The sequence below is a fragment of the Aotus nancymaae genome, unplaced genomic scaffold (genome assembly GCF_030222135.1).
Source record: "Aotus nancymaae isolate 86718 unplaced genomic scaffold, 86718_ANA_hifiasm-v0.15.2.pri h1tg000014l, whole genome shotgun sequence".
Taxonomy (NCBI): Eukaryota; Metazoa; Chordata; class Mammalia; order Primates; family Aotidae; genus Aotus; species Aotus nancymaae.
The window spans coordinates 38,179,234-38,191,376 of NW_026988425.1; the positions used below are offsets into that span (position 1 = coordinate 38,179,234).

The window sequence follows — 12,143 nt, forward strand, 5'->3', positions numbered from 1 at the left end:
CTCTGCCTAACATAGAAGGCACCTATACACACAATTAGGGGATCTGAGGACAAGCCTGCTTGGCCTGGCTTCAACCCCTTATGCCAAAGCATATAGTCTGGGAACCTGGAAATTGTGCAGTTCAATCCACCGCTATTGGAGGCATGAGGTTGAGCCTACTCATCCTGATGATATAACCACCGCTGGTGCCTACCTACATGTGCCACATTTGGGCTGGAGACTCGTCCATCCAGCCCATTGCAGCCACCACTAACACCAGCATGCACCACTTAGGACCCAGAGGGTTGTCCTGCCACTGTGACTGACACTGCCTATCCCATGCTCGCTGCTTAGAAGCCTGAGAACCCCTCTGACTTCTTGTCCTACCACTGCCACTACTGACATCCAAGTAAGCCACCTGGAGGCACATGAATCAGTCTGCCTGGACCTGCTAATTCTGGTACAAGCATAAGCTGCTCAGGGGCCCAAGGACAGGCCTCAGCCTATCACTGCCACCACTGGGCCCCAAAGACTGGCTCCCTTGGCACCCCAGTCCCCAGCAAAACTTCATCACAGCCTCCAATAATAACCACATTCTAAGTCACCAAGAAAATCAGATACCACTGACACTATTTATAGCCAAAGAAATCATACAGAGTTACACTCAGGCACACACCCAGAATCAAAGCCAAGGTATGCTACCCAACCAACACCATAGATACATCTTCAAGAAAAAGTCCTCCCTTAAGAAAACAAATTCAAAAAATTGAAAGAAGCAACTGTTATACCAGATGTACAGAAATCAATGTAAATAGACAGGAAACATGAAAAAGCAAGGAAATATGATGCCTCCAATGGAACACAATAGTTCTTCAGCAACAGATTCCAATTAATAAATTTACAAAAGCCCAGAAAAAAGAATTTGAAGTACTGATTTTAAAGAAGTGCAGAGAGATCAGAGAGATACAAGAGAATATTGAAAAACAATACAAAAAAATTAGAAAAAAAATTCAGGATGTAAATGAGAAATTTACCAAAGAGATAGATATTATAAAAAAAGGAAAGAAATAGAAATGCTGGAACTGAAGAATTCATTTAATAAAATACAAAACACATTTGAAAGCTTCAATAATAGACTAGATCAAGCAGAAGAAAGAATCTCAGAACTTTAAGACAGGTGTTTTGAAACAACCCAGGCAAGCTAAAATAAAGAGAAAATGATAAAAAAGAATGAGCAAAGCCTATGTGACAAATGGGACACCAAAAAGCAACAAAATATTTGAAATTCCATAAGATAAAGAGAAAACAATAGTTAGAAAACCTACTTAACCTATTTAACAAAGTAATAGATGAAAACTTCTCACATCTACCAAAACATTGAGACGTCCAGATAAAGGAAGCTCAGCAATCCCCAAATAGATACAATGTAAAAAGGTCTTCTCAACACATCATAGTCAAACTGTCAGAAGTCAAAGGCAAAGAGTAAATTCTAAAAACAGCAAGAGAAAACTGTCTAGACACCTATAAAGGAACCCTCACCAAATTAACAATAGACTTCTTTTTTTTTTTTTTTTTTTTTTTTTTGAGACGGAGTTTCGCTCTTGTTTCCCAGGCTGGAGCGCAATGGCGCGATCTCGGCTCACCGCAATCTCCGCCTCCTGGATTCAGGCAATTCTCCTGCCTCAGCCTCCTGAGTAGCTGGGATTACAGGCACGCGCCACCGTGCCCAGCTAATTTTTTGTATTAGTAGAGACGGGGTTTCACCATGTTGACCAGGATGGTCTCGATCTCTTGACCTCGTGATCCACCCGCCTCGGCCTCCCAAAGTGCTGGGATTACAGGCTTGAGCCACCGCGCCCGGCCAACAATAGACTTCTTGTTAGAGATCTTACAGGCCAAGAGAAAATGAGATGATATATTCAAGGGGCTGAAAAATAAAAGCTATCATGGAAGGATACTATAATCAGCAAAATTATCTTTCGTGAAGGTAAGAGAAACAAAGTCTTTACCAGACAAGCAAAAGCTGAAGGAATTCATAGCACTAGACTGGTCCTACAAGAAATATTTAAGGATGCTTTACACTGGGAAGTGAAAGAATGTTATTTACCATAATGAAAACACATAAAAGTAAAAAACCACTGGTAGAACAAATGCACAAACAAGGAAGGGAGAACAGTCAGCTGTTAGCTCTACAGAAAACTTCCAAAGCACCATGATAACAAAATAGGAAAGAAAGAAAGGAACAAAGGATATACAAAAGAAAAAAAATCAGAAATGATTTAATAAAATGATAGGAATAAACCCTCACATATTAATAATGACCTTGAATGTTAATAGATTAAACCGTCCACTTTAAAGATATAGACTGTGGCCAGGCACGGTGGCTCATGCCTGTAATCCCAGCACTTTGGGAGGCTGAGGCAGGCAGATCATTTGAAGTCAGGAGTTCAAGATCAGCCTGGCCAACCTGGAGAAAACCCGTCTCTTCTAAAAATAAAAAATAAAATTAGCTGGGCATGGTGGTGGTGGATGCCTGTAATCACAGATGCTCAGGAGGCTGAGGCAGGAGTATTGCTTGAACCCAGGAGGCAGAGGTTGCAGTGAGTCAAGACTGTGCCACTGCACTCCAGCCTGAGTAACAGCGAGACTCCAACTAAAAATAAAAAATAATTGAAAAAAAAAAAAAGATATAGACTGGTAGAATGGATAAAACAAAAACAAAAACAAAAAACATGACCCAACTAGATGTTGCCTACAAGAAACTCATCTCCTCTGTAAAGATATATGTGGACTGAAAGTAAGGGGATGGAAAAAGATATTCCATAAAAATGCAAACCAAAAGCAATCAGGAATAGCTATATATAAATTAAACAGATTTTAAGTCAAAAACAGGAAAAAGAGACAAAGAAGGTCAAATTTTTATTATAAAAACATCATTCAGCAAGCTGATATAAAATTAGTAAATAGGTCAGATGCAGTGGCTCATGCTTGTAATGCCACACTTTGGGAGGCCAAGGCAGGAAGATCACTTGAAGCCAGGAGTTTGAGACCAGCCTCATCAATACAATGAGACCCAGTCTCTAACTAATTTTTTAAATAGTAAATATTTATACACTCAACACTGGAGCACCCAGATATATAAAACAAATGTTATTAAAGTTAAAGGGAGATATAAACTGCAATACAATAATTGTTGGAGACTTGAACATCCCACTTTCAGCATTAGACAGATCATCTAGACAGAAAATACACAAATAAACATTGGATTTAAATTGCACATTAGACCAAATGGCCCTAACAGGCATTTACAAAACAATAGCTACAGAATACATATATATATATTTTTGAGATGAAGTTTTACTTCTATCGTGCAGGCTGGAGTGCAGTGGCAAGATCTCAGCTCACTGCAACCTCCACCTCCCGGATTCAAGCAATTCTCTTGCCTCAGCCTCCGAAGTACCTGGGACTACAGGCATGTGCCACCACACCCAGCTAATTTTTGTATTTTTAGTAGAGACGGGGTTTTGCCATATCGGCCAGGCTGGTCTCAAACTCCTGATCTCAGGTGATCCGCCTGCCTCGGCCTACCAAAGTGCTGGTATTACAGGAGTGAGCCACCACATGCAGCCCAAAATAGACATATTTTTATCAGCACATGGAACATTCTTCAGGACAGACCATAGGTGAAGGCACAAAACAAGTCTCAACAAATTTTTAAAAATTGACATCATATAAGTATCTTCTCAGACCACAATGAAATAAAACTAGACATCTATAACAAGAGAAACTTTTGAAACTGTACAAATAGATGGATGCTCCTGTATGACATTGAGACAATGAAGAAATTAACAAGAACATTTTTAAAAAAATTATTGAAACAAATGAAAATGTGAACACAACATATCAAACTTAAGAGATACAGCAAAAGCAGTGCTATGAGGGAAGTTTATAGCAGTAAATGCCTACATCAAAAAAGTAGAAATATACTTTTACTCAGCTACAAATGAACAACCTAACAATGTACCTCAAGTAACTAAAAAAGCAAGAATAAACCAGACACAAAATTAGTAGATGGCAATAAATAATAAAAATCAGAGCAGAACTAAATGAAATAAAGACCAAAAAGGTGATACAAAGGATTAATAAAAGAAAACAATTTTTTTGAAAAGAATAAATAAAATCAATAAATCACTGGCTGGAGTGACCAATAAAAAGAAAGAAGATACATATAAACAAAATTGGAAATGAAATAGAAGACATTACAACTGTTACCACAATACAAATACAAAAGACCATGAGACTATTATGAGCAGCTATATATCAACAAACTAGAAAACCTAGACAAAATGGATAAATTCCTAGACCCACACAACCTTCCAAGACTAAATCAGGAAGGAATAGAAAACCTAAAGAGATCAATAACAAATAACAAAGTTGAAGCAGTAATAAAAAGTCTACCAAAAAATAGAAGTTTAGAACCAAATGGCTTCACTGTCAAATTCTATTAAACTTTAAAGAAGGACAAACATCCAATCTTCTCAAACTATTTCAAAGAATTGAAGAGGAGAGTCTTCTCCCTAACTCATTCTATGGGGCAAGAATTAAACTGATGGCAAAATAAGATACAACAAAAAAGAAAACCATACACTAAAATCTCTGATGCACATAGGTGCAAAAATTCTCCCCAAAATGCGAGCAAACTGAATCCAACAGCACATAAAAAATAATATGCCATGATCAAGAGGGATGTGTCTCAAATATGGTTCAATATATAAAAAATCAATAAACCTAACACATCACATCAACAAAATGAAGGAAAAATTCATACAGTTGATTATATACAATCTCGATTGGTGCAGAAAAAGCATCTGATAGAATTCAGCATCCTTTCACGATAAAAATTTGCAACAAACTAGGCATACAAGGAACATACCTCAATGTAAAAAAGGCCATATTTGACAAACCTACAACTAACATTGTACAGAATGGGGAAAAATCCAGAGCCATTTCTCTAAGAACTGGAATAAGATGAGAATGCTCACTTTCACCACTCCTATTCGACATAGTAAAGAAAATACTAGCCAGCATAATCAGGCAAGAAAAAGAAGTAAAAGACATCCAAATTTGAAAAAGGAAGTGTAATTTTACTTTTTGATGATGATATATGATCTTATATCTAGTAAAACCTAAAGACTCCACTAAAGACTCTTTGATCTGATAAATACTTTCAGTAAAGTTGCAAGATATAAAATCAACACACAAAAGTCAGTAACATTTCTATATACCTATAATGAACTAGCTGAGAAAGAAATTAAGAAGGCAATCCCCCCCCTCCAAAAAAAAGAAGGCAATCCCATTTATAATAGCTACAAAAAAATACCTAGGAATAATTTTAACTAAAAAGGTGAACCATCTCTACATAGAAAATTTAAAAAGCTCCAATGGAAGAAATTGAAGAGGAAACAAATAAATGGAAAGACATCCCACGCTCATGAATTGTAAGAATTAACATCATTTAAATGACTATAGTGTTCAAAGCAATCTACAGATTTAATGCAATTCCTATCAAATTGTTTATGTCATTTTCTCACAGACTTAGAAAAAGGCAATTCTTAAATTTGTATTGATCCGAAAGAGCCAGAATAACCAAAGCAATCCTGAGCAAAAGAGAACAAAGCTGGAAGTGTCACACTACTGACTTCAAAATATATTACAAGGCTATAGTAACCAAAACATCATGGTATTGATATGAAAACAGGCAAATAGACCAACATAAGAGAATAGACAATCAAGAGATAAATCTATGTATTTATAGTCAACTGACTCCAACCAACTGACTAAGAACCTACACTGGGGAAAGGACAACTTCTTCAATAAATGGTACTGGGAAAACTGTGTAACCGTTTGCAGAGTATGAATCTAGACCCTTATCTCTCACTGTATGCAAAAATCAACTCATGTCAGATTAAAGCCTTAAATGTAAGATCCCAAACTATAAAACTACTAGAAGAAAACATTAGGGAAAATACTTCAGGATATTGGTCTAGACAAAGATTTTATGGCTAAGACCCCAAAAGCATAGACAACAGAAACAAAAATAGACAAATGGGATTATATTACACTTAAAACTTCTGCATGGCAAAGCAATCAACAGAATAAAGAAACAACTTGTTGAATAGGAGCAAATATCTGCAGACTATTTATCCACCAAAGAACTAATATCCAGAATATGCTAGGAACTCAAACAACTCAATTTTTTTTTCAAGTCAAAGCTGTTTTATTATCATTCACACTATCTCATACAAAAAGTAATGTAGCAAACGGGTCAGAATTGTACATTTTTTAAAAATCCAGGTTTGTAGAGGTCCTGTTATTTACATATGGAAGCAGGGCTGTCCTGGCATCAGCTGCAGCAGCTACACTTGTCTGACTCCCCTTTGCAGATGCAGCCCTGGGCACACTTGGCACAGCCCACAGAGCAGCAGGAGCAGCAGCTTTTCTTGCCGGAGGTGCATTTGTGCTCTTTGCACTTGTAGGAGCCGGCTCAGGTGCAGGAGTAAGTGGTGGCACAGGAGCAGTTGGGATCCATGCCCAGCTGAAGAGGCGGCTGGAGTAGGACACAGCTGCATGCGAACTCACTGGGACTTGGACAAGGCGTGGTCAACTCAGTTTTAAAAACCCAACAATCTCATTAAAAAGTGGGTAAAGGGCATGAGTAGACATATCTCGAAAGACAACATCCAAATGGCCAACAGGTTTATGAAAAATGCTCAACATCCATAATTATCAGGGAAATGAAAAATCAAAACCACAATGAAATATCATCTTACCCCAGTTAGAATGGTTATTATTTAAAAAAAGACAAAAAATCATAGATGCAGGTGAGGATGTAGAAAAGAAGAGAACTCTTTTACACTGTTGGTGGGAATGTAAGTTAGTACATTCATTATGTAAAACAGTATAGAGATTTCTCAAAAAACAAAAAATAGAGCTACTATCTGATCCAGTAATCTCACACTGGGTATTTATTTAAAGGAAAGGGAATCCGTATATCAAAGGAATATCTGTACCTTTGTGTTTATTATAGCACTATTCCCAATAGCAAAGATGTGGAATCAGCCTAACTGCCCATCAATGGATGAATGAATAAAGAAAAAAGTGATATATATATATAAACAATGGAATACTATTTGGCCATAAAAAGGGATGAAATCATGTCATTTGCAGCAACATGAGTGGAACTGGAGGTCATGATGTTAAATGAAATAAGCCAGGCACATAAGGACAAATATTGCATGTTCTCACCCATATGTGGGAGCTATAAAAGTTGATCTCATGGAGATAAAGAATAGAATGATAGATACTAGAGGCTGGGAAGGGTGTGTGGGTGGGAGGGAGGGTAATCAAGAGTGATTGATGAATGGGTGCAAACATACAGTGATTTAGAAGAAATAAGTTCTGATTTTCAATAGCAGAGTAGGGTGACTATAGTTAATGCAATGTATTGTGTATTTCAAAGTAGCTACAAGAGATGACTTGAAATGTTTGTGACACAGAACTCACAAATACTCAAGGTGATGGATACCCCAAATACTTTTACTTGATAATTACATATTCTATACATGTAACAAATACTCACATGTACCCCATAAATATGTAAATTATTATGGGTCAATAAAAAATGGGAATGTTTACCACAGGACTTGACTAAATTAACTTTATTATGTGTACTTAAAGAATAAGAAAGTGGCCTTGGAATGACAGCCTGAGATACAAGAAAGAATAAGAGTAAAGAAATTGGTAAAACATGTAGACAAATTTAAACAAAAATTCTCTGCCTTTAATAATAAAAGTATTTTAATTTTAGGGTTTGAAAAGGAAAGAAATAAAATACCTGACAGCAATAACTTGTCATTTAGGAGCAGGGGATCTTAGTCATACATTGTTGTACTTGCCTTTTTATATATGCGTCTTTGTTGCATATACAGTCAAGAGTGAAAAGTGCAAGAAACTGTATGTATATGGTTTTCAAGTGGGATAGTATCTGGGAGATTATGGAGAGATATGTGGAAGCCACTGCCTTTGTGGGAGCTTCTACCTATGCAGGCCAGGAGCCAAGGCCTTGGTGTTGTGCTTGGGGGTGGAATTGAACAGCGATTTAGTTTGACTCTGTGCCCTCACTCAAATCTCATCTCAAATTGTAATCTCTATAATCCCCACATGTCGAGGGAGGGACCAGCTGGAGGTGAATGGATCATGCTGTTCTTGTGATAGTGAGTGAGGTCTCACGCTCTTGCTTGCTCTCTCACCTGCTGCTATGGAAAATGTGCCTGCTTCCCCTTCCACCATGATTGTAAGTTTCCTGAGGCCACCCCAGACAGGCAGAACTGTGAGTCAAACCTCTTTTCTTTATAAATTAAATTACCCAGGCTCAGGTATGTCTTTATAGCAGTGTGAAAATGGACTAATACAAACAATGAAGTCAGCAGTTGACATGAGCTTAGAGTATGAAAGTAAGGATTGTCTGTGACCCACTGAATATATTTGTGTCTGTCCATTACCACGTCTGACTGCTGGGACTTTCTGAGAGTAATAACCTCTATGTGGTGCTTGTTTTCCAAATGCTGCACAATTTCTTTCATTGGCCAATTCTAAACCTATAGAAAAAAAGATTCTGGGATGTGTTGTTTTCACTGTGTGTGGGGGTCCCCAAGACTATTCCAGGTTTGATGATTTGGCTAGCAGGACTCACATAATTCAGCTTATAGTCATGCTCATAGCTATGATTCATTACAGTGAAAAGATTCAAAGCAAAACAAGCAAAAGGAAAAGGCACAGTGAGTGAAGTCCAGAGGAAGCCAGGTACAAACTTCCAATAATTCTTCTCCAGTACAGTCACACACATACTTAATTCCTCCAGCAACAATTTATGACAGCACATTTGAAATGTTGTTTCCCAAGGCAGTGTGTTAGAGACTTAGTGCCCGAGGTTTTTATTGAGGACTGGCCAAATAAGTACCCTCTGCCTAGCATGAACCAACATTCCAGACTTCTAGAGTAAAGCAGATGTTCAGTGTAAATCATATTGTTTGTACAAACAGTCTAGGCACAGCAAACCATTCTTATCAGTTCTGGGAATGTTGGAAATCCTCTCAAAATCCAGGTCCCCAGACAGCAATTCAAAGCCAACTTTCCAAGCAGGATGTTTTAAGGCAGCAGTCTCAGGCTTGCTATGTTGTGTTTTCTGCATAGGGCCTGAGACCTGGTGCTTTACTGCCCAAGTCGAAAACAGACAATCCAGCACATGGTGCTAACAAAGAGAGAGACTGGGTGCCTAGCAGCCAAAAATATCAGTTCTTCAATACAGAAGTGATTATTATGCTCACTACACTTTGAAAGCATTGGGTAGATACCATACATTTTCTTCTGTGGGTTTGGAGGTATATATCATATTCAGGAGAAAATCTCTCTGTTCTTATAAGTACCGTCTTGCCCACCTGGTAAGCTGGGAAACGGAATTTATAGATATTGCTTTAAAAGTTGAAGTAACAAAATATTTAGCAGTTATGCTTATCTTAGCAATATGCTTTTTAGTTTGTTGTGACAGAACTAATCCCTTGCATTGCTGGGTGGTATTGGTAATCCATATGAGTTTCACATACTTTCAGTCAAACAAGTAGTTGGGGCTGAGGCTTTAAGATAATCTGATTTGATGGTGACTTAGTATGTTATGAGAAATTATGACTCAACTTTTAAAATACTTTCTTCTTTCAATGTTAATAGTGCAACTAATCCAAAAATGCCTGGTAAAAATGTGAATAGGTATTATATTTTTTTACTTTTCAAATTTAAAGTACGTAAAGAAATTTCTTACAGAAAGAATTTCTTACAGAAAAATCTCTTACATAAAGAAATTATGTAAAGAAATTTCTTAAAGCATGTAAAGAAATACCAGATTCTTTGATAAACATTATCATAATTGGCAATTTGTTATGTTCTTGTGTTAGAATTTTCCTTTGTAATGTCTCTGACAAGTAATTTTTTTTCATGATTATATATTTCTGGTGAGACTTCATTTGGTTGGAAATTGCCTTTCATTTAATTTTCTTTTTTAAGAAAAGAAACTCGAAATTATTCTTTAAAATTTTATTGAAGCAGCATTGCCACATAAAAAAAAATACTTAAAAATTAGCTTACACAGTGAAAACAGGTATAGAAGTATCAAAATAATGTAATCAACGAGGAATCTCATTTCATTCTCTTTTAATTTGGCTTATCATATTTGTAATGACTAATTTCACATGAAAAAATACACTGCAATAAGTAATTTAATAACCTGTAATCAGAGTCATAATGTCAAATGCTTGTGATACAGTACTTGGAAGTTAAAAAGATATTGGGACATCTGAATCCAATACTTCAATGGAAAGGTTACCATGAAAGGCCTTCTGATATACAAAATATCTAGTAATGCAGGAAAAGGGATAATACATGTTTCTTTGAATGTATGGTTGATCTCATAAGAAAAAAAGGGAAATCCTCAGGGATTGAAAGACCGGCTTCCAGGGAGTTGGAAACCAGAATGGTTAGTTGCAGCTGACATGATGACTTCCCAGGGTCTTTTGACAATGTTGGCATTCAAGAAACTTGTGTTTTAAAGGTAGTTTGGGAAACATAAGATTTTGGGTCTATGGAAAGGTGGGAAATTGGAAGTAAGACTTCTGTCACAGATAGAGCCTAAGATCTGGAGGGACTACATGGTCAGGGAAAGGTGGATTAGAATAAATTATCATTCCAGCCAAGGGACATGTTGAGGTTCCCCTGTCTGTCCAGTTTTGGACTCTGAGTGTGGAACGAAAGACTGTCTTGAGGATTCAAGCATGCTGTCATAGAGTTTCAAAGTTCCCATCTACACTTACTGGCAAAGTCTGAGAAATTCCAAGTAAATATATTTTCTTGAAGTCCTGACTTAGTATAACTGGGACACCCAAAAGATGCAGAGATAAATCTCTGGAAAAATGCACCCTTGTCCCAGACATCACAGGATTCCTTCAGAAAAAGTCCACCCAAAAGTGAGCAAGAATCAGCAGAATCACAAAAGCGGAGAATGATACTCCCCACTAAGAATTTCAGATAATAAAATTATTCATACATAATACAAATAATGATGTTAAAATATTTAAAAGAATAAAAGATGGACTAAAAAGACTATGAATACGAAACAAGCAATTAAAAATTATCAGATGGACTAACAAGGAACGTAAAGGACCTCTTCAAGGAGAACTACAAATCACTGCTCAACGAAATAAGAGAGGACACAAACAGATGGAGAAACATTCCATGTTCATGGTTAGGAAGAATTAATATCGTGAAAATGGCCATACTGCCCAAAGTAATTTACAGATTCAACACTATCCCCATCAAGCTACCAATGACCTTCCTCACAGAACTGGAAAAAAACCACCTTAAACTTCATATGGAACAAAAAGAGAGCCCGCATAGCCAAGTCAATTCTAAGCAAAAAGAACAAAGCGGGAGGCCTCACACTACCAGACATCAAACTCTACTACAAGGCTACAGTAATCAAAACAGCATGGTACTGGTACCAAAACAGAGATATAGACCAATGGAACAGAACAGAGGCGTCGGAGGCGACACAACATATCTACAACCACCTGATCTTTGACAAACCTGAAAAAAACAATCAATGGGGAAAGGATTCCATGTTCAATAAGTGGTGTTGGGAAAACTGGCTAGCCATATGCAGAAAGCAGAAACTGGACCCCTTCCTGACACCTTACACTAAAATTGACTCCAGATGGATTAAAGACTTAAACATAAGACATAACACCATAAAAACACTAGAAGGAAACCTAGGCAAAACCATTCAGGACATAGGCGTAGGCAAGGACTTTATGACCAAAACACCAAAAGCATCGGCAACAAAAGCCAAAATAGACAAATGGGACCTAATCAAACTCCACAGCTTTTGCACGGCAAAAGAAACAGTCAATAGAGTGAATCGGCAACCAACAGAATGGGAAAAAATTTTTGCAGCCTACCCATCTGACAAAGGGCTGATATCCAGAATTTACAATGAACTAAAAAAGATTTACAAGAAAAAAACAAACAAGCCCATTCAAAAATGGGCGAAGGATATGAAC

At 37.2% G+C, this 12,143-nt stretch overlaps 1 pseudogene; it reads right to left on the reverse strand.

Moving 5' to 3' along the window:
• Positions 1-6,372: 6,372 nt before the first annotated feature.
• On the reverse strand, positions 6,373-6,844 carry LOC105722436 (metallothionein-2-like; annotated as a pseudogene).
• Between the last annotated feature and the right edge of the window lie 5,299 nt (positions 6,845-12,143).